Raw genomic sequence first — 26,991 nt, forward strand, 5'->3', positions numbered from 1 at the left:
CCCCCTGCCTAGAGGCCAAGGAAGTGCTGGCCTCACCTACAATAGATCTTTGGCTTTTATGATCGCGCACAGCAGCACAAAAACATGTTACCTGCAAACAGTTTGATGACCAAAATCAGCTCATAACTGTTTGAACAATTTAATTTATGATCTAAAGACAGGAGGATGCATTCACAGAATGGAAGCCAGCGCAGTTAACATGGGATTGCGCAATCCCAGGGGAGGCCAAGCGCGCCTGTTTAGGAACCATGACAATGTGGTGGGCCAGTCTAATCCAAAATGCCAGGGCCGATTTTTTTGTCCCAGTCCACCCCTGGGATTATTCTGGACACTGTGGCCCCTGTGGTTTAATGACAAAGCTTGCGCAGTCAAACAGGAATGCTGTAGATCTGAACGGAAAGGGAAAAAGGATAAATTGCATTCCAGACCCTCAAGAACTGCTGGCGTCACTCTCAGAACACTGTTAAAGTTGTTAAAAGGGAATATCTGTCCAATGTTATGGTGTCCTGTCCAAATAACTCGCGTGTGCTGTTTAAAATAATTGACTCCACTCTTAATATCTCATAACCTGTCTGCCTGGAAGTATGTTTCAGTACATGTGATAACTTTATACATTTTTTCATAGATACGGTTAGTGCTGCATTATATTAGAAGTGTCCCTTTATTGTCCACTTTTGAAAGTCATCTTAAGACACATTCTTATTCTTTGGCTTTTAACACATGTTGAAACTTTTGTTCTTATTCCTTTTTCATATTTCTGTTGTAATCTTTTCTTTCCATTTTGAATGTTTATTAATTATTGTCTGTACAGCCTTTGTCGCAGCTGTTGTTAAGAGTGCTTTATAAATAAATTAGTAGTGGTGCAAGAGGACTCCTTTAGCATGGAGTACATGAAGTTGTGTTGTTTTCCTCTTTTGTTTTTGAGCATGTTGCATCACAGAAGGGAGGTTCAGTTCTCCAGTAAGAATGATAAAATATCTTATAATAGTTTTCTGCAATTATCAGCAAAACCTATTGCGACTCAGAGTTTCTCTGCATGTTTTGTTGGTCCTGATTTGGAAAATTAGATCACTTATAACACTACTAAAAGCAATCCACGCCAATGCATGGGTGTAAGTAGGTTTTTTCATAACTGCATTTAAACTATATTCCAAGAAGACTATTTTCAAAAGTAGAGCAAGGTTTTTAATGGCCTGTGAGATGCCACACTGCTTCTTTATTTCAAAACATGAAGATTTTATAATCGCGTCCTTATCATTGTTGCAGTCTTTTCCAGATGCATACAAATCAATGCAGGAGGATTACATTGCAAATATGTTATAACCTGCAGGCTTGTTCGATTGACAAACATAATATTTTACCTTAAGGTTTGTTCACATCAAACACAAATGTGGCAGCCTGAGTGACAGGCGATGCTAAACAAGGCAATAGATGCGATTCTAGCGATGTAAAATGCGGAATTTCGGCGATTAAAGCGAAGCCAGAGCGATGCAACACCTGCGGTGGATGCAGAGACAGTTGCTGGAGTAGAAAAATCTGATGATCTCTTGTTGCGTCACGACAACCAATCAGGAACTCGATCTGGCTGTTATGTGGAGTGAAGGACTGCAGTGGAGACGAAGCAGTTTTCATTCAACATGGAAGAAAAGCTGATAGATTCAGTCTGCGGTCAGCATGAGCTGTATGACTCAACCAGTTATTACTACTGAGACAAGTTCAGAAAGGACAAAGCTTGCAAAAGAGTGAGCGAGGAGTGGCGGGTAATTGAAAGCATCACTAGATAGCTTTGTTCTACGTTTTTTCTGGCTTTTGCTCACTGTGCAATTGCTGTTGCTTCCCATGCAAACTGCCGGTGATATGTCAGGCGAGCAACAGCATGCAAAAGTGTAGACATTGTTGCACAATTTGCATTTGGTTGAACGTACCTTGTGGGTTGTACTTGTTATCATTATAGTTAAGCCAGATTTTTCATTTTATTCTAAAAGAATGCTCTTTTTTATTGAAACCTTGACTTATCTTACTGTCTGAAATAATGTGTGTGTTGGTTCATGTAGTTATGTTTCTATTTATGCTCTTATGAATACCAAATAAAGCAATAATGCTTATTTGTTAATTTTAAAATTGTTTACATGTTGTCTGATGTAATACATGCTATCTGACAATGTTGAGGATAATAGCTAAGAGTCATTTGGGGAACAACCGCTTTTCTCACATATTGTTTGCATCAGCAGATTCAGCTGGCTTTTTCTTGTAACCAAGATCGCCATATGAATGCATTTGACTGAGCAATAGTAAAGGGGTTAGTGCCAATTCACAAATTCCTGCATTCAGAGAAAACAAAAACAACATACTGGAGTTTGTGACTAAACCACTTACTGGCATCCCCAGGCAAAAGTGACTTGGCAGCAGTAAAAATAAGCTCAGAGTAATGGATTTCAAATTTGTGAAATTGAAGTTTGCAAAGTCAAAACAGCCCACACAAAAGGTCTCACAAAGGAACACATCAAACAGCTCTAAGCAAATGAGCTTTGCTGCAACTGAAACCGACTAAGGGTTGAAAGAATTCCTTTCATGCATAACTCATCAAACCAACAGTTCTGCTCTCTTATCATTACCCAGCAACCTAATGTTTTGTGATGTCATTCATAATGCAGCAAGAGCAAAGAGAAGACCGTGAGCCTGCATTTATTAATATTTATGCATCTCAGAACCTTAAAAGATGCTGCGATATCACTGGCCAGGACCTTAATACAAATATGAAACATGCATAGTGATATTTGTAAAAACTTGTTTACTTTATCATTTGAGTTTAAATATTTGGGATTGAAAACATATTCCTTTGTATATTTTTAATAATCTAACTTGGTAGTTTTATCCTAAATGTCTTTAATTGCTTAAAAAACAAATATAATAATACAGGGGTTCCCAAACTTTTTTAGCCGCGCACCCCCTTCCATGTCCCAGCCCGGTTGACGCACCCCAAGTATATATATATATATATATATATATATATATATATATATATATATATATATATATATATATATATATATATATATATAAATGGTTGCAGTTACAACTCAAACATCGTAACAAGTCTGACGCACAATTTATGCCGCAAAATACAAACACGAAGCAGTTTGATTTGTGTCCGATGACGAGCGAGCGAGAACTGGTGAAGCAGCACAGTAACAATAACTCTAGCGTTCCATAAAGATGCTATTAGTCAGAGAAATCTTTTGGATTGTTTCACAGAGGTTACCTTCAGCAGGTAAACACGCCCACGGCAACACACCTCGGCTTCCCCAGCCCGTTTCTGTCTGAATATGCGCTAAAACTGCCTCTTTAAAACTAACTGCACGGTGCCGTCTGTGTCTGTCTGAATCGCAGCGAAAAGTATTACAGCTCTGTGCGTCAGCATAGTGGAGAAAGCGATGTGCGTGTCATGCGCGTCAGAGCTTGTCACCGGTTCAAAGGCGCTGCACCATGAGCAGCAGCGCTGTTTGTAGGTGCTGTGCGATCCATAGAGCCCGAGTCACTGAATTTAATCTCATAAATAAAACTTTCGGCCCGAATTACATTTTTCCTCTGCTGACGTAGACAACGTAAAGTAAGGAGAGAAAAAGAGAAATTTTGTTATTCTGGCTTATTTTCTTCTCCCAGATCCGTTGCGATTCTCTCCTCTGTTGCCTTTAATTCCTCACTCACTCTCTTCCTCTCCTCTTTAATGACTAACTTTCACTTTAGATGTCTCACCTGTTTCCCTGACTTCACCCTAGTGAGCATATTTGCGAGAATGATTGAAGCAGAGACTACAAGCCATGTGCGCATACAGCACAATGCGTATGTTTCATCTTAAAATGAAGCGTAGAAGAAGATTTCTTCTAAATAAATACATTTTTGTGTTAATAATGTATCGTTCCATTATGACACCCAAGCACCAGACCAAGGTTTTGCTGCTAATACTTTATTTTAGGACGAACAGGACGGGACAGATTTCACTCCGCCAGTCCCCCGAATCACGACTCCACTCCCCGGAAGCCACACATTTCTTCTGCTATGACCCCAAAGCAATCTGATTTAAAGGAACAGTAAGTGTACAACAGCCTTTACCAATAACGCCTAATAACGATCATTACAATACATTTTTATTTATGGATTAAATTTACAATTTTTTAAGCTTTACAAAAGAAATGCTTATTTACACATCTTTATTGTGTGGGGGGAGGGAAAACATGGTCAGACGCCATTACAGTTTTCGCCTCGCGCACCCCCTAATGGCAGCTCCACACTTTGGGAAACCCTGTAATAATACATTGGATTACAATTTTATTTTAAAGTCGCTTCAACTCAAAATTAAGAAAAAAAAATAAAATATATATATATATATATATATATATATATATATATATATATATATATATATTATATATAAACACACACACACACACACACATATAACTAGCATGGATTTGTGCTCATTCAAATTCAAATCATTTCACCATAAACTACTAGAAGCAAAGAGCTTCTCGCATTATTTCTGACAAATCAGAAGAATATTCAGAAGATCCAAGGATGAATTGCAGACACCACGAAACAGCAAGAACAGTTTTATATGAAATAATGCACATGATGGATTTAACCACATATGTGAATACATATTGTACAAGAGTCAAACGCTGAGGTTAAAAGCATGTGCAATCTTATTTAACAATTGCTGCAAAACATTCCGCCAAACCATAGAAATACTGGAAGAATATAGAGAAAATTGTTTGGGGTATACTGTAGATTCTAAAATAGTGGTGTTTCACTTTGTCACTTTTAACTGCATATGTGGACTAATATGTTTTAGTTTTTGTGTGTGTGGATTACTTGAGCTTTTACCATGACAGTTTTGGTATAAAACACATTTTCAAATAAGTTTGAATGTTATGTGCTTAATGTGTGTGATTGCATCTGTGTGGATAATTTTCAGTAATCTACAACTGTTGTATGTTTGTTATGTGTAGGTGTGTGGGGTTATTTTTAAATTCATACATAATAAAAAAACATGCTCTGGAGTGTGTGTTTATAACTGTGTTTGTATATTATCTGCTCATGTGTGGTGCAGCTCCCTGCTGTTTTGTAATTAAAGCTGAAGTCTAGTCTAATTCTCCTTACTTTGCAGTTCTGGAGGTTAATTGCCAAAGCTATGCTGCCCCTGGCAATCTCTCTACAATTTTAGTACTTTACTATGCAAACTACAGGGAAGATTGTTTTGGAGTAAATGAGAGGATGTGGAGATGCAGTAATAACAACACCATTATCCTCCCTATACATGAAGAGAACAGGGTGAGGTGGGGTAACTAGTTAGCCTTCATGCAAATATTAGTGAGGGCATAACAAATGCTAATGGTGAAAAAAGATGCTTATGCAAAGTTTTAATGATTAATTTGCTATGCCTGTTTGCAAGTCTTTGTGCGGTTATCTGGAAAAAAAATTGTCTTACACTGTAGGTGAGAGGAAATTAAAGCAAAAGATAGATGTTCAATACTGTGCAAAAACCCCTGAAGACACTTTTCTTCAGCAGGAGAGGGAGGGAAAAAATTATCAGGCATGGGAAGAAATCATGGAAATCAGTTCACTGTGTTTTCATTTTATTGGATTTTTTTTTTTTCAAAACAAAAAATCTTAATCTTTATATAACATTGAAGTTATTTGTTTGCAATGGTCTAAATGGCAAACAGTGATAACTTTGCATTGGATGCAAGAATTGTCTGTATTGGCATTGGTTTACAATGCACAGTGGATTTGTCATATATTTACTAACCTTGTCGCCATGCAACTCTGTGATTGACATCTCCGTGGTGAGAAAGTACGCGGCAAGAAGACCAGATATTACGGTGGAGGTCAGGGTTGAGCAGAGTGAGCAATCACTTCTATCTGTATGTGAGTGTGTGTGTTTATTGGCTTATTCTGGGGATTCCGTATCTACCTTTCCATTGCAATTTCCTCTTTGCAATGATACACATTTTGACAAAAGATAGCACTTGCCATTGAATTGTAAAGATAATTGTAAAGATAATATTTGATACTGTTTGATCCCAATGAATTTTCTGCTTCATGTAAGAAAAGAAACAGTTTAGCCAAGGAACTTATGCAAACAGAAAAAGAAATGAAAAAAAGAAATAGGGAATAGTGGTTCTTTCTTATTTTTAAGAAGATCAAGTCAAGTTTTACAAATATGCAAAAACTTTGAATAGGCAAGTCTATAATTTTGGCATTATTTATTTATACATTACTTTTGCAGGTAAGGGGAACTCATAGGATTGTCATTATATCTGGTAAAGTGTTCCTAGGAAAAGATGAAACTGAGACCAACCTGTTGGAGATTCAGGGTAAAACATAACTCTGAATAAGAGCACAACATGAAATCAATGCTGATCTCTACCAAAAAAATATAATAATAAAATATAATAAGTGTGTGTGTGTGTGTGTGTGTGTGTGTGTGTGTGTGTGTGTGTGTGTGTGTGTGTGTGTGTGTGTGTGTGTGTGTGTGTGTGTGTGGGACATGTGGTCATGCTAGAACAGCGGGTCCACAAATTCTCCATAACTCCCTCCCTCATTGTTCCAATACGGGCTCTGTAACTATCAGTCCATCCATATATCAGCCTATCTGTGCAGGTTTGCAGGGATCTCAAGGGACCAACGGATTATGAAAGGCCCCATGATACAAAACCTACAATTTCTGTCACATGCCTACATATACTTTCACTCAAACACAACTATTCAACACCACTATAATCTCAATGTCTCACACAAACACTGTCAAACTCTCTTACATAAACCATCAAACTCTCTTACATATACTATCAAACTGTCTCACATATACCACCAAACTCTAATCCAATTAAAATTGCCAAGTTTTAGCAAAGGAGGCTACTTTGATTAAACAGGAAGATTGTTCAAATCTCCATTATCTAATTGGTTGACAACTCTCAAAAATAATCAGATGACCATCCTTACTGCTACTTTGCAATGAGACATTCCCTACAACATATGTGCTGCGTGTCAGCCAACATAACTTGATTTAGGCTTTGACTTTTTTTTTTTTTTTTTTTTTTTTTTTTTGGTAAGACAGCCGGGGGTATTTTTCAGGACTGGAAACATTGGGGGATTTAGCCCGGGCCCAAAATTGTTTCATTTCCATCAGACATCTGCCTTGTTTAACATTAACTAAAGTTATAATAGACATGTATCAGTTCTCTGTCCATGGATGGGATGTTATATTTTTTAAAAGTTTAATAGAATTGCTCAAAGTTTATCAGAAAAAACCTAACTTGCTTTTAAAGATGAATATTTTTAATTGTAAAAAAAATATTAAACCTTTGCGCAAAGTTAAACATTGTTGAAGGTAATATTGGCTGCTGTAGCTTGTCTGGCTGGCAGGTGTTTTTGGCTTGGAGTAAAAATGAGTCCATAGATCCACAGACAGGGGGCTTTTCCAGCTGATTCTGGTGCGATTCGCTTCTACAGTGTCGCTTCACGTTGCGTTCCACTCTGTAAAACTAACAAATAACTTTATAAAAAAACTCTCTGAGAATCGCCTTTCTCTGGCCTCAGCCAGTTAGAAACCATTCTCCAGTCCATGTTGTAGCTGCAGTTTATTTGTTTTATATTTTTGATGTAGTTTCCTTAATAATCTGTAAGCATCAAAATCCTTGTCATTTTATTTAGTGTCCTAGAGCGCAGCTGCTCATCAGGTGGACGCTGCTACATATTGACTGACAGCCAATGCAGCTCTCAGTGATGACTGCAGCTCTGCCTTCTTTGTTTCAGAACAGCGCAGGTTTTATTTTTTTATTTTTATTCTTTTACTTTTTCCTAATCGGACCCAGTCAAATGTGGGACATCGTTTCACATTCCGACCCGTCTTCTTCAAGGCTCACGCTGAATTAGCCTGAGCTAGAGCGTTACTCTTCTTTGTGTTTTAAATTAAACATAAAAGCAATTCATGAGGAGATCCCTGGTTGGTCACTGCGTTCATCAGCTAAATTACTGGAAGCGAGGGAATAAACGCTAACAGGGAACGTGGCCACAGGTGGAAGTAACTCATTAATTAACTGCAGGAGCAGCAACAGACACACTTACCGAGGGAAGTTGTTGCCAGCTGTTCATTCTGCTGAACTTTCTGAAGTGTAGACGAAACTTTTTGCGCTCAATTTTCAAATGACGGAAATCTGTCGCAGCAACGGAGAACTTTAACCCCTGGTCTATGTCCACACATAAAGCACACTAGATTATAAGGTGCATTTAATATTCTTCCCCAGTGTCTAATATCACTCCGTCCATCCCCCGTACACAACTCTCTCCTGAGAGGGAAATCTAGCCATTTCTGTCTGGAGGACAGAGTAGCTGGACTACACTGCCTATTTTCTAACATAAGGCCAAAATAATCACAACTTTTATATTTAATCAACTCACTTGGTTTATGGCTGCTAGCGCATACTCTGGGCGCAGGCCGCCTTACATGAATGCACTTCTAGTTTCAACATAAAGTCAGGCAGACTTGTAGACTGCTCAGGGGGCTGATCAGGTCGTGACACAGTATACCATACTGCTCCGAATATCCACTGAGCGGAGCGACTTCATTGCTTACCAAAGTTGTCCTTAAACTTTTTTTAGTGCCCTGTACCCCATAAAATCGGCCAGTAAGCACAACGGTAATCATATATGAGGTGCACCGGAATTTAACAGCACCATACATTTTTGAGAAAATGTAAGGATTTTTAAGTGCGCCTTATAGTCTGAAAAATACAGTAAGAGAGTTTAATGGTATATGTAAGAGAGTTTGATAGTATATGAAATAGAGTTTGATTGTATATGTGAGAAAGTTTAATAGTGTTTGTGTGAGACATTGAGATTATTGTGGTGTTTGTGAGAGGATTTAGTTGTCTTTATGCAAGTGAATATTTATGTTTGTGTTAATGTGTGTAGGCATATGAGAGAAATTGTAGGTTTTGTCCCATGGGGGCTCATAAAGAACAGTTATCTTGTACTGAATTATTTTGGGGTTAACATGGTGCATTTTGGCTCAAGTGGCTGTTGAGCCAAAACAGGGGGTCGGGGAGGAGCTGACAGCTGAGAGAGTCAGCTTTTCTATGTTTGTACAATGAAACAAATTAAGTCTAGTTAATTGTAGCTCTTAGGAAACTTGGACAAAACTATTTTACACCAGAAAACCCCAAGGATTTACTTAATTTATTTGTGAATTATTTATTAATTTATTATGAATATTTTTTTGAAAGCAGGTGGAGTTTGACTAATTATGTGGGTGCGATAGACGGCTCACACATATGCACCCAAAGAATTCCATCCAGACTATTTTCACCGTGAGGGCTGGCACTCAAGAGGGTTTGGATGGTAGGGGACTATTCTGGAACATATATACTGGGTTGCCTGGGAGCCTGCATGATGCCAGAGTGCTGCATATGTCTGGGTTGTGGAATAGGGTCAGCCATGGATGCCTTGTTCCTGTATTGGGGACATTGGGTTATAAATCCTTGGGTTGATGGTTATTCTCTGCAGGAATGGCTGGTGCAGTCATTCAGTGATACCGGTCGGCTTTCAGCCAAACATCTTTTCAACAACAGGTTGAGCTGTGCTTGGATGGTGGTGGAGAACGCCTTTGGGAGGCTGAAGGGCAGGTGGCCTTGCCTACTGAAAAGGAATGACTGCGATATCTCGCTTGTTAAGTCCATGGTGGTGACCTGCTGTGCTCTGCACAATCTATGTGAAGGTCATGAAGAGATGTATGACAAAGCATGGAATGAAACAGGACCTGCAGCAGCACCCTTGGCTGATTTTGTTTCACAAGTTCCGGTACAATTTGGAGGATGTCTGAAATGCATTGATGGCACATTCACTAAATTAGATCTCAGTGTTTTATTTTTTTTTGTAAAGGCTGTGCCACTTTATTGATAGGCAGGTTTTGATATTTTGCATTCTACTTTTACTGTTTTGACATCAACCTAATGTTGAAATTTCATGCGCATGTATTTATAGATTGATGTCCACATGTACAGGTATATGTATGCATATATATATATATATATCAGTGACATGCAGTCAGGGGAGGAAAGTGAGACCAGGCCTCACTTGTCATCATGGAAAGAAAGAATATATAAAGATAATATAAATTGTGATTCACTCAGTCATTTGTAATAAGTAATTTTTTATCTAATTTCCTCATTTTTGATCTAATTCTCCTTAAAATCGCAGACTTTTTGCTATTTTTCATGTAAATCCTTGGTGGCGCTTGATAGCGAATGTTAACTGTGCTGGCTTCCATTCTATGAATGCATCTTCCTGTCTCTAGATCATAAATTCAATTGTTCAAACAGTTTTGAAACGATTTTCCACAATTTAATGTATGTGGATAGCTTATTGTGTTTCAGTCATTAAACTGTGTGCAGGTAACACGTTTTTGCGCTGCTGGGCGATCATAAACGGCAAAGAGCTGGTTGTAGGTGAGGCCGGCAGTTCTTTGGCCTCTAGGCAGGGGGCGCTCAAGGGGCACCACTCTGATCCCAAAACTGTAGAGTGACAGCAAGTTTTGAAATGTGTCTCTATTCGCAGGCTGCGTCCTTCGAAGGACCCAGCCTACACAGCCTTATGAGGACCCAGCCATCGGAGGATGCTCCAGAGCAGGGGTCGGGAACGTATGGCTCGCGAGCCAGTTGTTGCTCTTTTGATGATTTCATCTGGCTCACAGATAAAACAAAATATCACTGCTTTTGTTTTCATCCGGGTTTTTCACTCATGCACGCCGGACTGGAAGGCAGAAGGCGGGCGCAAACACATAGCGGGCGCAAACAAAGGAAACTGACCAGTTCTCGACCTATTTTTCTTCTTTAGATAACGTATCACAAGATCGTTTTAGGAGTAAGTTGATGGTTGATATCGGGACATAGGCACCAGCAACTCCCGCGACCCCATGAGGGATTAAGCGGGTCAGAAAATGGGTGGATGAATGGATGTTCACACATGTTTGTATAACAGCAGAAAACGGAGTCGGACACAGACCGCACCTCAGCAGAGAGGAAGACCCGCCCGGTATGTTAAAAAAATTGTTCGCAAAGGATCATTTTGGTGTTTTTGTCTTTTTAAAACGGGTGGAGGTGTCGGCGACGTTGCAGCGTAAACACAGACGTACTAGCGCGCGTGAACAAGGGCGTAATGCAGCCGCTGTCTGCAGCAGCCTGCTGCTGCTGTATCGACTCCGCTTCTCCCGGCCCCGTCTAGCGATCGCCACCTCCCCTCCGCCGCTATTTCAGTAGAACAATGACTAGTGCAGAATAAAGTTGTATTTACCGGAGATGCAAGAACAGTCCTGTCTTTGCCTACAAGCAGGACCCGGAAGTAGCGCGGACGTCACACGTGAACTACCCTATTGGCTCTCACTGAAATAAATTTCCAGATATTTTGCTTTCATGGCTCTCTGAGTCAAAAAGGTTCCCACCCCTGCTCCAGAGGATCCTCATACTTTGGTAAATGGGACGGTCTAGCCTTTGGAGCACTTCCTGGTTGTAACACAACGTCATCACGTCTACCCCAAGCCCGGGAAAAACAGCGCCAGACGACAAAAAAATGGATATGGAAATTTTTTTATTTTTTTTTATTTACTTGTTATTGGAGGAGGAGAGTCGGCTTAGACGGCTTCGGCGGCAGCAAAACCGGCGACAAATTTTTCTCAGGCTGGGAGAGCGCAGTGGAGAGGTAACATTTACCTGCTATTATTTTCACCCAGGGGCCTGCTACTGATCATAATATACCAGTTATTAAACAAACGCTTGTCAGCAGATTGACGCTTGTCAGCAGATTGAAATTTATATTTATTTGTAAGACTTGATATAAGCTTATGTTTGTAACTTTAGTAATTTGAATTAAATAGTTAAATGTGTATAAACCCTGTAAATAACTGACTTAAATCACTACTTTCACTATCACTAAAAACGCGCGCAAAGAACCTCGGGAAATCTTATGGCAGGCGAGGCCACTAAGGATGGTAGCGGTGCATCCTCAGAATTTGGGGAAAAGGACGACACATTCGTAGGCTGCATTTTAAGCATCCTCAGAATTTTTGCCAAATGGGAAAGCGTCCGCGCATCGTGTTGACGTCACTGGCCTTAAAATGAGTCCTTCGAAGGACGCAGCCTGCGAATTGAGACACAGCTATGGATGTATTATTAGCGAGTTATGCTAAACAAGTAAAGCACTAAAAAGACTCTATACATACAGCCGGAACAGGACTGATCAACCTGTTGTTGAAAAGATGTTGAAGGCTTTCCTCCCTGGCAGTGAGCTCCACTGAGACTGAGAGACTTTTAAAACTGAGGAAGATAAAGAGGACTTTTACCAGAAAATGACCGATATTTTTTTGCAGAAAGAGGGCCGCATGGACTAAATTTATAAGTAGAGGTAAGACAGCGATAATTACTCATGTTTTGTTTTTGTAATGAAATGTGCATAATGTGGGTTATAGATTTTGAATGTGTTACAAATGCAGAAATCCATCATAACTCAAACTGTTACCAATCAAATGACAAATAATTTAGTTTTATTTTTTTCATCAAAGAATCAATATTTTTTCCATGTCTCTTGGTGATTTGATTTGGCTCAATCAGTCTCCTTCAGCACTTTGAAATGAGTCGACTCTGTAGAGTGTATTTATTTGTAAATCTGACTCTGATGACGTCAGTGCCTCACCAGCTATGAACCCTACCGCACGTCACTGATATATATATATATATATATATATATGTCAGGGTTCTCTGTGTTTTGGCTGCTCTAACTCTACTCCTCAGGTGTGTCTAGTTGGCTGAGGAGGCGTGGTCCACACCTGCAGCTCGTTGCAGGCGGCTTCCTCTGGCGTCTTAAGCAGAGCGCTGACAGATGGAAGACGCCGGAGCCTTAACCAGTCGTGGTACGACGTGGCCTCAGTCCCAACTCTCGGAGACCAGCTTGTGAGTTTTTTTGTTACTCTTCATTTTTGGATTAATTTTTGAACCTCTCTGTTGCTTCAGATTTTGGTGCTTGGATGCACTCACCTGTCTTGACGTCTCGTCCGAAGAAACAGACCAGCGGAACCTGCCTGCTCAGATTTTGCTCTGGCGCTCCCCTCATACTTCCTGGAAGTTACCCAGCGAGGCCTGAGATCCCCTCTCCCGGGTTCTGTTGGTTCTGTGTTCACTCTGGTCAATCCATCTGTCAACCGTTGCCGATGAGGCTCGCTCAGGATTCCTCGCCAGCTACATCAGCCGCCCTCAGCCACTAGCCGCCTATCTCCAGCAGAGTAGTATCATAGAGTTCTCCTGACGCTACTTCTTCCCGGTTAGGTCCGCCCAGCCTAATGGTAAGCAGCGCTACTTCTAGCAATTCTCCGGGTTCTTCCTTCAGAGTACTCACTCACTCTCTCTTGCAGACTTTCCAGCCGTGACGTTCTGACCCAGCCGATTCACCTGTAGTTCCGTCCGTAGACCTGCCTGTTTTCCAAATAAAATATCTTAGAACTGTGCATTGCCTCCCGTTCGTATCTGCATGTGGACTCGTCACCTGAAAACCCTGACAGAAGAAGGCTCCGGCCACCAAAGTCCAGCGGATACGTTCGGGCGGCAGATAGCCGCACAGCAGGAACAGATGCAGTCGTTAGGTTTTGCCGTCAACTCTACTCAGGAACAGCTTCAGAGATTAGCCGCTCAGGTTACCCAGCTTGTGGACACTGTCACTTCCGCGATGACGTCGCCTGTCACTCAAGATCTCGTGACCCCGCCTTCCGACGCTCAGAGCATGGAGAATCAGATTTGGACTCCACCACTTGAGGGCGCGTCACCTTGTCCGGAGAAATTCTCCGGTGACAGTGGGAGTTGCGGTGGTTTTCTTTTCCAGTGTAAACTGGTGTTTAACCGTTCCCCTCAGACATTCGCCTCTGATGAGGTAAGAATATCTTACGTCTTACGTCTACTAACGGGCAAGGCTCTTAGGTGGGCCGAGGCTCGATTCCCTGATTGTCAGTCGTTTGGAATTACTTTTCAGGACTTCGTTGCTGAATTTAAAACAATTTTCTCACCTGAGTTAGATTCGGCACAACAGTCTCGTCATCTTCTCACTTTGAAACAGCGCGGTCGACGCGTATCTGATTTTTCTGTGGAGTTTCGCACGTTTGCCGCTGCTGCGGGTTGGCAGCCGAGGCCGTTAAAGGCAGTATTTTTTCAGGCTCTTGATGAGTCGTTAAAGGATGAGTTAGCCCGGGTTGAGGAACCTGAGGATTTTGAGGAGTTTGTAGCATTAGCTATCCGTTTGGATTCTCGATTACGCAGCCGAACCCGCTTTAGATCAAACCAGGCTTTGCAATCATCCACCTCTTCGACACTTATTCAAAGGGAATCCCGTTCCAGTACACCGCCTCCTGTACCCATGCAGTTGGGGCAGGTTGGTCTTTCCAATAAGGAACGTCAGCAGCGTTTCTCGGGAAACTTGTGTCTTTATTGTGGAGGTGAGGGTCATTACCTCAGAGATTGTCCTGTTCGGCCAAAAGACCGAGTCCGCCGCTCATAACGGGGGGAACGGTGGACAGGTTGGGATCTATTCCCCGGGTAGCTGTTAAGGCGTCATCTGTTTCTCGTTTATGTTTGCCAGTTACTTTAATGTTCGACCAGGATAGTTTTGATGTTTCGGCTCTAGTAGATTCAGGCTCTGATTTTAATCTCATAGACCAAGCTGTAGTGGACCAGCTTCGAGTGCCTGTCGATCCTTTACCCGAGCCTCTCCAGGTCTCGTCTTTAGATGGACAGAGGTTGACTCTGATCACCCATCGCACCCGACCACTCGTAGTGATAGTTTCCGGTAACCATCGGGAACAGCTTTCATTCTTTGTCTTCCCGGTTAAGCGTTCACCCGTGGTTTTGGGGTTAGCCTGGTTAAAGGTCCATAACCCGCAGTTTAACTGGGCTGAGTCCCGACTGGAATCATGGTCTCCAACTTGTCATTCCCATTGCTTACAGTCCGCTCGGCCCGTAGCCGTTTCCTCTACTTCCTTGACAGATTCCGGAGACATGATTGACCTCTCTCGCGTTCCAGAGGAATATCATGACTTACGGCAGGTGTTTAGTAAGACTCAGGCTTGTTCACTTCCCCCACATCGACCTTACGACTGCGCGATTGACTTGTTGCCTGGGGCCCCACTACCGGTGAGTCGGCTCTATAACATCTCTAGGTCAGAACGTCAATCGCTCGAGAAGTACATAAATGAGTCTTTGGCCACAGGGTTAATTCGTCCTTCTTCCTCCCCATTAGGCGCCGGATTCTTTTTTGTTGGCAAGAAGGACGGGACCCTTCGACCCTGTATTGATTATCGAGGGCTAAACCAAATAACCGTGAAGAATAAGTACCCGCTTCCTCTATTATCTTCAGCCCTCGAGCCAGTCCAGAATGCCAAGATCTTTACTAAGCTTGATCTGCGCAACGCTTATCATTTGGTTCGGGTGAGACAGGGGGATGAGTGGAAGACGGCTTTTAAGACTCCGTTAGGTCACTTCGAGTACCTAGTCATGCCCTTTGGTTTGTGTAATGCCCCGGCAGTTTTTCAGGCATTGGTTAATGATGTCCTGCGGGACTTTCTGAATGTTTTTGTTTTTGTCTATTTAGATGACATCCTGATTTACTCTCGTGACCTAGAACAACACAAGCAACATGTGCGACTTGTTCTCCAGCGATTACTAGAGAATCGCTTGTTTGTAAAAGCCGAGAAGTGTGACTTCCACCAGACTTCAGTTTCGTTCCTAGGTCTTGTTTTAGAAGGCGGTCAAGTGAGGTCAGACCCAGAGAAGATAAGGGCGGTAACGGAGTGGCCGGTTCCTGAGTCACGTAAACAGCTCCAACGTTTCCTAGGTTTCGCTAATTTCTATAGGTGTTTTATCAGGAACTATAGCCAGATAGCCTCCCCGTTACATGCTTTTACCTCCACCAAGGTCCCATTCATCTGGAGTCCTGAGGCAGATGAGGCATTTAATCAACTTATGTCCCGTTTTTCCCAGGCTCCCATACTCGTTCACCCTGATCCTGCCAAGCAGTTCACCCTTGAGATAGACGCTTCCAATACAGGTGTGGGAGCGGTCTTGTCTCAACAGTCTGAGGTAGATAATAAGTTACACCCTTGTGCCTTCTTCTCCCGTCGTTTGTCCCCTGCTGAGCAGAACTGTGATGTAGGCGATCGTGAACTTCTAGCCATTAAGTTAGCATTGGAAGAGTGGCGGCACTGGCTTGAGGGATCCGAGCAGCCCATCATAATATGGACAGATCACAAAAACCTCTCCTATCTGCAGTCAGCCCGTAGACTCAACTCAAGACAAGCCCGTTGGTCTTTGTTTTTCTCTCGTTTTAACCTCACCATAACCTACAGACCGGGCTCCAGAAACGTCAAGCCAGATGCTCTATCTCGTCAATTTGCCCCGTTCGAACAAGAGAAGGAGCCGGAACTTATTCTTCCTCCCACATGTACTGTTGGTGGTCTGCATTGGGATCTGGAGGACAGGATCAACCAGGCCCACCTGGACTAAAGTATGTTCCCCAGTCTGTTCGCCCTGAGGTTTTACGCTGGTGTCACGATGCTAAGTTTTCTGCCCATCCGGGTATTTATAGAACCCAGTCTCAGGTGTCCCGGCGATTCTGGTGGCCGTCATGGACCAGAGATGTCAGAGACTATGTTCTAGCCTGTCCTGTCTGCGCCCAGAATAAGTCTTCTAACCAGCCACCTTCTGGGTTGCTGAATCCTCTTCCTATACCCAAACGTCCATGGTCCCACATTGCCATCGATTTCGTTACTGGACTCCCTGTATCCCAAGGGATGTCAACTATTTTGACAGTAGTTGACCGTTTTTCAAAGTCATGTCATCTTATTCCCATCCGTAAGCTCCCTAACGCCTTCCAGACAGCCCAACTCCTCATAAAACATGTTTTTAAGCTCCACGGTATTCCTGTTGACATTCTTTCTGACCGGGGTCCCCAGTTTATCTCACAGGTCTGGCGGCACTTTTGCTCTGCTCTGGGTGCTCGTTACACACTCACCTCCGGATACCATCCTCAAACCAATGGCCAAACGGAACGAATGAACCAACAATTAGAGACCACCCTCCGCTGCCTCACGTCATCTTCACCTACAGACTGGAACAAGTTTTTGCCTTGGGTAGAGTATGCCTTGAACTCACACATCACCTCAGCCACGGGACGTTCACCTTTTGAAGTAGCCTTAGGATATCAACCTCCACTCCTACCCACAGACGAACTCAGGATTCCCTTCGCCTCCATCAATGACTACATTGCTCGCTGCCAGAATGTATGGAAAGCAACGGTTACAGCACTCACTCGCACCGCAGAGCGGAGCAAGAGGTTTGCCGACCAGCACCGCAGACCAGCTCCCGATTATCGCCCCGGTCAGAGGGTTTGGCTATCTTCCAGAGATGTTTTGTCTAACCCATCCGCCAAGAAGCTTGCTCCCCGGTTCACTGGCCCTTATGAAATAGAGACAGTTCTTAACCCGACCACCGTCCGCCTACGTCTACCTCCTCACTCTCGAGTACATCCTACATTCCATGTATCCCAGATTAAGCCTGTTTTGGACTGTGATTTGTTATTTCAATCTGAAAAACTCACACGGAAAGAAGAGACAATTAGAAGAATTTATTGATACAACTAGCTACATTTAATTAGATTTACTGGATTAAACTTTAGGAAGAAACACTTGAATGATTTTCCTGAACTGGACTTTTTACTTGAGTAAGATTAAAAAGTAGGAGCTATCTTAAAAGTTTATATAAAAGAGGGAGTTCTTGGTTGTACACAAGCAGTTTTAATGTTATCTGCTGAGCTCTCTTAGCCATATTATGGTCAGGTGTGCATACAGGAAAACTGCTCCATTTGCTTCTTCTTACCATTTGTGTAAAAATGTCTTACAGTAGTGCTACTTTTGCAAACAATGACACATATATTCATGCATCCATCTATGCATGCAAACAGAAGTTTACATGCATAAATAATATGCACACAGGCTTGTATATGCATGTTGACATCTATGGATAAATAGACATTGCACTCAAGACTAGCTCTACTTCAAGGACATATATACATGCACATGTCAAAGCATATTAAAACTGACATATGCATGTATATATATGTGTGTGTATGCATGTGTATGTATAAACGCAGATAGGCATATATATATATCTATCTATATATATATATATATATATATATATATATATATATATATATATATATATATATATATATGTGTGTATGTGTGTGTATGCTGTGATATATGCATGTACGTGTTCATATCTACATATGTACGTATGCAGGTATAGGTTAGGACAAACATTGCATGATGGCAAGAGTACCAAAACCTGAATATCACTCAGGTAAAAATAACAATTGTTCAACTAGTTGAAATGGACATTACATTGACATTGATATTACATACAGAGATATGCCAAGTTTCAATGCAGTTTAATTTTGTCGTAAAGTGTATGGTGCGTTGAAGAATCACTTTTGTAGGAAATGGTACAGAACTTTACAGAAATGTGAAAACATAACTCCACAAAAAAAAAAAAAAAAACACCTGACAAATTATTGCCAGCCACGCTGCAGCCATTCCACAAGGGAAGTCACACCTATAAAGGCATCAAAAAATTCCTGCTGTTGCTGCAGTTGCTTTCTGCAGATCTCCTCGTGGAAAACGTGGTCTTGTCTGTTGTTCTCTACCCAGCCTTCATGGTGTTGCTGCCGCTGCTGTAAGTGCTGCTGTTCAATGTCCACATCTATCTGGTCACTTCTTCTTTTCCGTGGGTAACCAACAGACATCTTGTAGTACATGTTCAACGAGCACAAACATGATCCTGTACATGTTACATGAAGCACATGCAGTGCTACAACTCATCTGAACAGCGCTGTAAGCTGAAAGGCAATGAGTTCAAATACATCCAACAACATGCAGTAAACACAGACAATCCCGAACACATGGCTATTAGTGTAGAAAAATATGAAATTTGTGCATTCCATGTGCAACATCAAAAATATGTATATTAATACATTACAAAATATGTTTGGTTATAGGTAGAAAACATCTAAAATACGGCAAGAAGAACACTGTAAACCAATGGTGCCATGATTGTGTGTGCACACAAATCTGTACCTTAATTGCATTCAGAAGCAATATAAGTTATTACTAAGAGCAACGCAAAACACATACCCCACTCAAAACAGTGAGTGGACTTGTACTTTCCAGACATGCATTCAGGCACATGAAGGAAAAAAAATGTATCATGCTTTGTAACAGCTCTGTTCTCACCTAAAGAATGCGGGCTGGATGGTGGTTGTACGGCGGGAGCCTCCGGTCTCTGGGTGCCTCCAGCAGTGCTTCACAGAGAGCTTTGTCTCCACTGATGCTGAGGGGGTTCCTTACAGGAATTAACATATAACAAAAGACTAGTGAATACAGCGCATAATTACTGGAATGTACTATAAAGCAGCTAGCCCGTTACTGTCCAGCTAGGGCAGTGGTCCACAATCCTGGTCCTCGAGGGCCGGTGTCCCTGCAGGTTTTACATGTGTCCCTGATCCAACACACCTGACTTACTTCCCAGTGTGCTGTCAAGTTCTCCAGAGTCCTCCTAATGACCTCATTATTTTACTCAGGTGTGTTGAAGCAGAGTAACAAATAAAAGTTGCAGGACACCGGCCCTCGAGCACTAGGATTGGGGACCACTGAGCTAGGGTGTTAGTTTTTCCATGTAGCTATCTGTCGGGAGTGGTACAAAGTCCACAACCCATTGGCAATGGCTGTAAACCTCATCCATGTTGTTGAACCACCACCATGGATTTCTGTCTGACCCACTCCTTCCATTGTGAACTTTGGCTTTCTTATAATTAGTCTTAAGCTTCTTGAGATTCTCACAGAATTGGCGCAAAGTGCGATGAAAGCCAAGTTCTTCCATCTGTCAAGGTTTAGTTTGGGTTTGGCTTCTGTTTTCCATTAGTTTTCACTTTTCTTCCTCGTTTGGGTTTTTAGTTATGTTTATGACTTTATTTATTGTTAGTTTTCAGTTTCATCATCCCTTCTCACTCAGCCTTCTCTTCACTCCCTCTTCAGTCAGTCGCACCTGTTAGCTATTTACCAATCAATCACTCAGACTCTTCACCTGTTAGTTTCCCTATTTAAGTCTCCCTCCGTTCTCATTTCCTCACTGGTCCGTCGTCGTTCAACACCTACTCAATGCCTGTCTCTATTTATCTTCTGCATAACTGGTACCCTGCCACCTCTGCTTCTCCTCAAGGTTAGTCCTGCTAGCCGTCTCTGAGAAGCTGTGGACTCTGCTAGCCGTCGCTGAGAAGCTGTGTACTCTGCTAGTCGTCTCTGAGAAGCTGTGTACTCTACCCTATTATGAGATGCTATGAACTCTTGCACCTGCCAGTCAGCTCCTGCATCCTTCACCTCTGCCTGGTAACAAACTCTGGTTTATTGCAAACCTGCAATAAACTCTCTTAAAACCTACTCTGTGTGTGCGTGATGTGTCCGGGTTCATCCAAGACAACATCATGACACCATCCTCTCCAAAATTCTTATTAACACCCTCTTATTTCTGGTGGACCTATCTAGCTGATTCTGAATGTGGCAATTACCCAAAATTGCGATAAAAGCCTTCACCTCATCATTGGTCAAAGGGATATTTTAGGCTGTTGTGGGGAATCCATTGCATCTCTTCTGTAATCACAAGTCGGTTCTGTAACAAGTTGATAAATGGCGGCTGTGGTCCCCTGTATGCAGGCTGGCTTGCCACACCTATGGCCAATCAGCAGTGGCTGGCCACACCCATAGCCTATCACTTGACTAGCAGTTGTCTCACATAAGAGCTCTACCCTATCCAGAGAGGGGGTGAAAAAATCTGACCAGGTAGCGGAAAAAGAACCCTGGAAAAATCTCAAACCAATCTGTGTGAAGTAGAGTATAGCCCAGTGGGGTCCATTGCAAAGACCTATCAATTCTCCAAAATGCTGACAACCAGGGTCCAGACCAGGAAGCAGAGCTGTGGTTTAACACACCTCTCTGCAGCTTCTGTACTGACACACATCCATTTCCCTATTGAGACAGTTTCTTTCCCACGGCCAAAACTAAATAGATTAAAAACTGATCTAAAAGGAGCAAATCATAAAAATATCATAAAACTTAATACGATTGAACCAAAAAAATTACAATTAAATGTGGTTTATTAAATTATAAGGTCTCTCCTTTCAAAGACAATAGTTAATGAATTGATTTCTGATATGAGATTATATATATATATATATATATATATATATATATATATATATATATATATATATATATATATATAGTAAACAGAATTGGCCCAAGGACTGAACAATGTGGTACTATCAACAATAGCATCAAGTTGTCATTTTTGGACTAGAGTCCTTCAAAAATAAACTTCTTAATGAATCACTTAATCTGGATGACATTAAATTGGCCTCTGGTAATAAAGTAAAAAACCTTGGTGTTATTTTAGTTATCAAGACATGTCATATATATCTCATATTACATAGGTTTCCATGGTCTCCTTATTCACATCTGGAATATTGCCTAAATTAGAAATATTCTGTCCAGTAGTGATGCTGAAAAACTACTCCATGCATTTGTTCAAGGGTGGATTATTGTAATTAATTACTATCACGAAGTCCACAAAATGCAGTTGTTATCAGCTGATCTAAAATGCTACAGCAAGAATTCTGATGAAGATCATCAAGAAAGATCATATTTATTCAGTTTTAGCTACACTGGTTTCCTGTTAAATCAAGAATATAATTAAAAATTCTCCTTATCACATATATCACATATAAAGCCCTTAATAATCAAGCTCCATCATATAACAGAGCTCTAATTACTCTCTCAACACTTCACTCTCAGACTGCAGGTCTACTGGTGGTTCCTAGAGTCTCTAAAAGTAGAATGGGAGGCATATCCTTTAGTTACCCTGCTCCCCTGTTGTGGAACCAACTCCCAGTTTTGGTGCGTGAGGTCTACTTTTAAGACTAGGCTTAAAACTTTCCTTTTTGACAAGGTTATAGTTGAGTGGCTTAGGTTATCCGGATCTATCTATGTAGTTATGCTTCTATAAACTTAGGCTGCTGGAGGACATCATCTATATTTTCCACTCTGCTGTTTTCCAATTTGCATTGTTTGTTGTTATTTCAATCTGAAAAACTCACACGGAAAGAAGAGACAATTAGAAGAATTTATTGATACAATATTTTAAGACTTTGGCGCTCAGACCTCGGCAGGAAACATTCACGCTGAATTATACTTCAATATGCATAAGCAGGTGTATGAGAATAGGGATGTCCCCCACCCCCCCAGGCCTGAAACTGGTGGTGGAGTGGAGATAAACAAAGTTTTGTTCAGTCCATATGATGATCTGTTTGAGCTAGATGTCCAACTTGATAAACACAGGTTTGCATGAACTATCCATGATGAGCAAGCATGAAGTTACGGAGCCCCTAAAGGGACACCAAAGAGAAATAAAAAAATAAAACTTTTTTTAAGTGCGCTCCACTTAGTTTCTCGTGCGCAACACTTTGTTGTTACATGATCTCATGAGTATTTCGGACTACCGTGTTCATTAGAATGGATGTAGATGAACTAATTGCGCTATATTTTCAGTTTGGGCTACCATACAAAGACATTGCTGCATTGCTTGCAAGACGTCACAGTTATGTTGTGTCTGAACGTCACATAAAACGTATCAAGTCCTGTGGTCTATTTCATTCCAAAAAAGTAAAAAAAAAGCAACTGGACTTGTTTTCTGTAGTTGAAGAGGTTTTGCTTCCTCTCCAGGAAGCTTTCTCAATTCAAAAAGTCTGGAGTAATGTGCAGTACCAAGCTTTATACTGCTGCCTAACAAAGGCCTTGTAATGGCCAAAAATTCACAAGGAAGGTGGGGAACACACCTCATCACATAGAAAACTCCAAGGGGTGGACCTGTTTCTGTTGAATTTGTATGTTGTCTAAGCCATTACAAAAGGCCTTTGTTAGGCAGCAGTATAAAGCTTGGTACTGTACATTACTCCAGACTTTTATGAATTGAGAAAAGCTTCCTGGAGAGGAAGCAAAACATCTTCAACTAAGTCCAGTTGCTTTGTTTTTTACCTCGATCAATTTTATAATTTTCCATTAGGGGTACAAAAATGACAGTTTATTTGCATCCCAAATGGATTGTGGTCAGCAGTTGCAAGCTCATAATTAATTTTAACTTCTTCTAATGATACATGACCATCTGCTGTAGCAATGAAGTGGTCCAACCAGGAGGCCATATACCATGCCTCGCTAACATATGCGAATCTATCAGGGAGCAAAAGGGTTTTAGTAGATAATATAAGTTCATTATCCTCACAAAACTGATTCAAATGCCTCACAAAAATTTATTCACTACCAGTAATATCTGCATTAATGTCACCAATAATAAACACATTAGAAAATGTGTTTCACCAATGTCACCAATAAACAACACATTAGAAAATGTGTTTGGCTGAATAAGAGAGTTAATAAAGCAAGTATATTTAAAAAATCTGTTTCATTCTGATGTCACTTATAAGGAGTATATACAATTAGGATAACATTTTCCTTATAGAGGCGGACGATTCCGGGAATTTTTAATCGATCCGATACCAAGTAAATACAGGGTCAGTATCGCCGATATCGATATGATACCGATACTTTTTACATTGAAGCTTGATGTATCATGAAACTGTTGACCTTTCGGTGTTTTTGTGATTTTTATTTTATTATTACAATTGAAGATTAATGATAATAATAATATTATATTCACAGTGTCTTTTTCCTAATCCACCGCTTATATTATATCTTTCCTTATGTAATTTTGTTTGTGTTGTGTGCACCTGCCTGTTGCTTTAATTCTATAAATGTCCCCGTTGTGAGATAAATAAAGGATTATTAATGTTAGCTTGTCTTAGATAACACATTTTAATGGCATAAATGTACTGGGTTCTTTCAAGGTCTTAATTACACTTTCTGAGTGGGCTCCAGTAATATCTTCTTGGTGTCAGGACTCAGCAGGCAGCGCCAAGCAGCATTCTGCCGGCCTGCCCTTTTTTCCTCTCTCCTTTCTGTAGTTGGCAGGTGGGCGTGGCGCACACCTGAGGCTCGTTCAGCGACAAGGTCTGGGAGTATTTAGGCGATGGGCTGACAGCTGGAGGACAACAGAGTGTTAACCTTGTGTGGTACACCTCAGTTGGCCACTATCTCCTGACAGCTCCCGTGTTCCCAGCAATAATCCCTTGTCTCTTGTGTCTCAGGTTGCCTCATGGTTGGATCCCACTCCAAGCGCTTCCTTGTGCTCTAAGAACGACCCAAGTCAAGCTTCCTGGCTCTCATCGACCTGGAACGCGCTTCAGACACTCCCTCGTGCTCAGGTTTAGCCGCCGCTCTCTCTCAGCTTGGATCCCATTCCGAGGCTTCCCTGTTACCAGGTCGGGCTGAAGACTCCACCAGATCACCTCCTGGTACCTCCAGCCATCCACAAACCCCGAAGCTCACTTGGTGTTACCAAGCCGGGCTGAGGACCTCACTGGATTTCCCCTGGTTCGACCAGCTGTCCACTGACCATTGCTCCCACCATGGGTGCTTCTTGGACCCCGCTTCAATCTTCTGTTTCACCCATCTGCCACTCTGTTACCTGCTAACATCATAGAAAGTCACTTGCTGAGCCCACCTCTCCACTCCACTCCCTCCGGACAAGTTTCTGAACTCGCCAGTAGGCTCTCCGTCACCCCGCACACTTCCCTTTGCATTTAGCTTTGTCTAACCCTTCATTCTCATGCCCGCAGAACGACCCAGCCCCGTCTCGCGTCACCGTCTGGCGTTTACCCGTCGTGGTTCCCTCTCAGATCCACCATCGTACTTCTGTGTTCTAAAATAAACGACTTAAACTGCTCTCTGCCTCCCGACTGTGTTCTGCATGTGGGCGAAACACCTAAAAACCATGACACTTTGAAAGTTGATATGAACTGCTGCTGAAGATATTCAGCAGCTGTTCAGCAGATATTCTCTGGAGGTCTGCAACACCTCTGTCATAAACGTCGGTCTGTGGGTCGAGGGTCTGTCGGGGCAATGAGCGAAGTTTCGTCTCCTCTCTCCATTTCTGTAGCTCGACGTTTTCTATATGGATTTGTTGTGTTATCATTGCATTTAACTAGCGTTAAATGCAATGACCAACCCTCTAGGTTGGTCACCTGCAATCCACCTGGAGTCCTAGCACACTCCTCATGGCACCAATGTCCGCCTGTAGCTGAGCCATTTTATGGAGCAGCCCACACACATCCAGATTTGTGAAACTCACAGGAGGCAGGTTATCTAAGTAATGCGAGACAAAATGCGGAAAATTTTCTCCACATTCAGCTCTTTATGTTGTTCATATGCTTTTGCGTTCTGTCATGCCTGCATTACGCTGTGATGTAGGGCTTAGTTCAAACAAGGCCCTCTTCAAGACCGTGTTGGCAGCTAGTACGACAATCTCATCATAGCTTAAGGTTCGAGATTTTACAACAAGAAAGTATAAAAATTCAACCTCCACAATTATTTTACTGTCCACAGTCCTATAGACTTCAAGTTTTTGTCTAGAATAGCAAAAAAACAGGAGCGGCTGGAGAGCGCATGTCACTGTCTGCCATCTTGCCTATCTCCGCTTTGTTGTTTAGGCATCATATAAACTGGAGCCATACGGTCAGTCTTACAGCGAGAATCCTCTCTAGACAGATGGATTTTCTTCCATCAACTCCACCCAACAGCATACTGAAACAAAAAACTGCAAACCAAGGAAGCTCCAAAATAATTTGATACAAAACAACTGTCCTTCGATCACCGGAGATGCTTTAAACCTGCACAGATAAGCATGTATATATAACGATTGGATGGACAAGTTACAGGGCCCATATTGGAACAATGAGGGAAAGAGTTAAAATCCCTCTTGCCACACAAGTTATGGATAACTGGATAACTATGGATAGGGTTCCAAACCTCTTGCTTAAGTCAACTTATATGGATTGGCAAGGACCTGCTCCAGGATTGGTTGATCCTTCCTATGTCGTGTTTGGGATGTGTCACTGTTAGACTGGGAAATAGCCTGGCTCCAGGGATACCCATGTGTCCATTCTGCCCTGAGATAAATGTCCAATTGTATATGCATGCCACATCTGTGAAGTCCTTGGCATCTGTGAGTTATCTGCTGTTTCCCTGTTAACTGCTTTCTGCGGCTTCAGCCTCTGTGATCCCATAGTCCTTAACAGAATGGTGCATAGAGAGTAGTATGTGGTGATGGGTCTTACTCAGGGATCCAGAGTGACAGACTCAATTTGAACTGGTGACCTTTGAGACCCACTACTGTAGGCCTCCACTACCAGTTTTGATACAATAGGGAACTTAAGATAGTTAAAGTTAGATTAAATCTCATTTAAAAGTTTATGTTTCTTATCATAACTGTTGGGTCAATGGTCAAAAAACTTATTTGCACTTATCAATTCACAAAACATAATCAGTCTGTACATAAATGCTGGTTGCAGTAGGATTGGGACAGAGCGCCATGTTACCTTATTATGCCTGTGAATACAAATACTGTTTTAATCCTGATTGAGGAAGCATGTAAATAGTGTGTTAAGAAAGAAAGAGAAAAAAAGAAAAACATCTGTGTAAACCATGCAAAATATTCTTAATTGCTGTAAATATTCTTGAACATTTTTAATGGCCTCCTAATTGGACATTCATCTGAGCCCACCTTAGTCTTTTACTATGATAAGCACAAGTCAAATGTGTCATTAATGCATTTGTGTGTGTGTGAGAAGGAGAGAGCTGATGGAGTTGTGTATATTGTCTAGTGGTTTGAGCAAGGCTCT

This window comes from Fundulus heteroclitus, unplaced genomic scaffold, assembly GCF_011125445.2.
Source record: "Fundulus heteroclitus isolate FHET01 unplaced genomic scaffold, MU-UCD_Fhet_4.1 scaffold_83, whole genome shotgun sequence".
NCBI classification, from domain to species: Eukaryota; Metazoa; Chordata; class Actinopteri; order Cyprinodontiformes; family Fundulidae; genus Fundulus; species Fundulus heteroclitus.